This window comes from Olea europaea, unplaced genomic scaffold, assembly GCF_002742605.1.
Source record: "Olea europaea var. sylvestris unplaced genomic scaffold, O_europaea_v1 scaffold980, whole genome shotgun sequence".
NCBI lineage: Eukaryota > Viridiplantae > Streptophyta > Magnoliopsida > Lamiales > Oleaceae > Olea > Olea europaea.
The window spans coordinates 325,204-328,851 of NW_019268308.1; positions in this window are offsets into that span (position 1 = coordinate 325,204).

Below are 3,648 nucleotides of genomic sequence, written 5' to 3' on the forward strand. Positions count from 1 at the left end.
ACTCTTGCCTCTTCTTTGTTTTGATTAGTTTAGTTGCCAAATGTTTGTACGTAATACCTCCACGTGGCTATCATTAGAAGTTTTGTATATGAAGAGTAACAGTTATAAATAATTTTACGCAATTAACATAAAATATGTAGTGTATTAAAATGAGATTTATTTTTGATATTCTTATACTGAAAATGTATCATCAATGTCAATAGAGAACAACTAAATTTACCATTATCTAGTGGCATAAAATAAAGTATAAAGCAACCCAGTTTTTAGCCTATGAGCTTCCATGCATGGCATTGTTGGTATGTCTTTTCTTGCGCCAAAACTAAAGCAACCTCCAACAACTTTTTGACCATAACATATGCTGCCTAAAGTGATGTTTTCCTGGGCATAGTTAGTGTTAAATTTCGTTCATTAGTGCTGCCCATGCATGTGAAATGTTTAGAAACCCCTTGACAGTGTTCAATTGCATGTAAATTGAACCCAAGCCAAGTACTTAAGTCCATAAGCTAAAAGACAAAGTTTTAAAGTTTATTAAATCGGATTTTTTAGGTAAAAATGCTGGTTCAATTTATTCCTTTCAAGAAAAGTGCACATGTAAACTTCAAGAAATTCTATGCCAAGTGCTATGAAAGAGAAAAATTAAAACAACCTTATTTTCTTTCCAAATCTGAAAATAATCCTTTTGAAAAACTATTTCTCATTAATAAATTTTACTTAACGTGCTTTTAGATTGATCTTGTTGAAAGCTTTACAATAATTTTTGAATCGTTAAAAATGGATACTCGTAACTCTTAAAGTTGCAGCAAAATGAGAATCATGTGTTTATGAACAAAATATTCAACATTTTGTGCAATAAATAAATACTACACATTTCACTAACATATATCTAATATAATTTTCACTTCTTAACTTGCATATAGTTCTAAATGTGACATCGTGCTTTCGTACTAATTTCGAGTATTGCCGACTGTGATAGGCATTACTACCCTAAGTTTAGGTATTGCCGTCTTACTAATGGTGAAATCTTCGTAACGAGTTAGCTTAGATTTTTGAACCGTTACACAAGTGTTGCTGATTTCATGAATTGTAATTAAAATTGAGTAATATAGGGAGATTCAAAGTCCTAGTGCTTTTCATTATCGAGTTCATAAATGCTTCTCAATACGTAAATGCTTTACAGTTAGATATATATTTAATTAGTCAGTATCAAAGTCTATCAAATTTTATTATTCGATTAGAGTTAATATAATTAGAATCAAATTAAGTACTTATTTCTCGTGTGAATGATACTTTACTCATACTTTATTACTTGAATACAATACTATAAACTTGCAAAATTTTAGGATCAAGGTTTCATCATTGTTGTCTTCGATTTTAGCATTTAGTTAGTTTTAGTTCATTATAACTTAAATTTGAATTTTATTGCTTTACTTTAAATTTTACTTCTTATTATTTATTGTAGTGTTTACTCTCTTTTCAATCTCTTGTATGCAAAGTTCAAGACATGATTATCTAGTTCCATTTGATCCAAAGATCGAACAAATATTTAAGTTGAGACAAAGAAAATAGATAGAAGTTTACCGAAAACAAGAAGAGGTAACAATGGTCGAGATTGCATAAAGTCTAATTCTATTATAATTATGAGAATGTTAGGCTCATGAGAAAGTTCAAGGCTTCACCATTTGTCGAAAATCAAATAATCATAGAATATCAAGCATTTAGGCACGCAAACTTTCATTTAAGGATGGATGTGATCAACATATTTCAGAATGTAATTCAATTTTTGGGCAAACCAAACAATAATCCAAACACCCATCTTTTGTGGTTTTTGATTATGTACAGTTCTATCGAGTATCCAAGCATTTCTAGTGATGCATCCTGATCAAGTTTATACTTATAAAATTTGTGGAAAGCTGCATAGAACAATTGGATTAATTCGTACCTAACAACATCACCATTTGGAATAGCCTAGCACATAAGTTCATGAATAAATTCTTCCCCTTAAGAAGATTGCAAGACTAAGAGACAAGATCACGGCATTTGCACAAAATGATTTTTAATAAAATGAGGCCTCAGAGATATAAAAGTGATTGCTTAGATAGCATCCACAATACGTGTAAAAATGACTCCAAGTCCAATATTTCTACGTTGGACTCAATCCAACTAGTAGATCCACTATTTACTCTGCTTTTGATGGATCAATAACCAAGAGCACAATGCATCAAGCACATGACATCTTGAAGGGTTTGGCAATCACTAGTTCCTTACGGCTTTCTGATAAATCAAGTAGAAAGAAAGTTGGAGGACTTCACGAGATTGACATATTAACAACAATTTTTGCTCTGATTACATAATTGACAAAAGTTATACCAAAGGCAACCAGGCAATTACCAAATAATATTGAAAATCAACTTAAAGGAACATTTCAAAGCAACTACCACTTCTTGTGGGTTTCACCTGCTTGAGATCCATATAAAAAGATCAGTTGATATTGATAAGGTAACTTCAATGGGCAAGGAACAATTGAAAACTTTTAAACAAAATCAAGATGATGAAAATATAATAGGGTTAGATGTTGTGAAGTAAGAAAATTTGGGCCGCCATTTTTTGGGATAATAGATTTTATAACAATGATTTTTTTAAATAATGTGTAGTTAAAATGTATGAAAATTTTTTGGACTTTTTGTAAAATTATTTTATTAAAAGAATATGTGATTGAAAATGAGTTTGAAGAAAAATGAGTTTTCGTAAATGGGGTTGAAACGGGGGGCTAAATAAAAATATGTATTTTTGCCTAAAAATGCAAATGTTAAACACGGTGTTTTAAAGTCACCTAGGTGAGATGCGTAGCGAAAATGCTAAGCCACCTTACTTAGTGGTCAACAATCGTTGACCGATAACGCGAGCCTAGATGGACATTATTATCTTTTTTTTTTTTTTTAAATTTATTTCAAAATTTTCTAAAATTCTTTTAAATTAAAACTTAAAGGTTAATTTTTTCATTTCATCCATCCTAAATTCAAAACATCCGCTTGAAGTCTTGAATAAAGGAAACTTCCAAAAATTTCTATTTACAGTTGAAACTTATTATTATTATTTTTATTATTGGAAATTTTGAAAAAAATGTATAAATTTTCAATAAATCTATTTTAGATATTTAATAGGTATTATTTTTAATTATTAAAGGGAAAATGGTAGTAGTGGTCCTTCACCTTTTCGTTTTTTTAGATTTTACTCTATCATTCGTTTTATGCCAGTGAAGGTCCATAATCTTTCATAAATATGCATCTGATATCCATCTGGACGGAAACCGTCCAAAATACCGTCAGTTGAATTAGAAATTCTTTAAACTATATGTTACCACGACGATTTTATGTTGATACTTTTTGAGACAGTGTTTTTGATAGTGTTTTGGACGATTTTATAGGATGTGGATTCTTTAGTTTTTACAGTTAATTGACGGTGTTTTGGACGGTTTAGTCTAGATGGATTTCATGTGTATATTTATGAAAGGTTAGGAACCTTTGCTGACATAAAATGAAGATTAGGGTAAAATCTGAAAAAAACGAAAATGTGAGGAACCGCTACTACAATTTTCCCATTATTAAATGATTTTTTGCTTGATTAAAACAAGTACTCCCTATCTGCTTG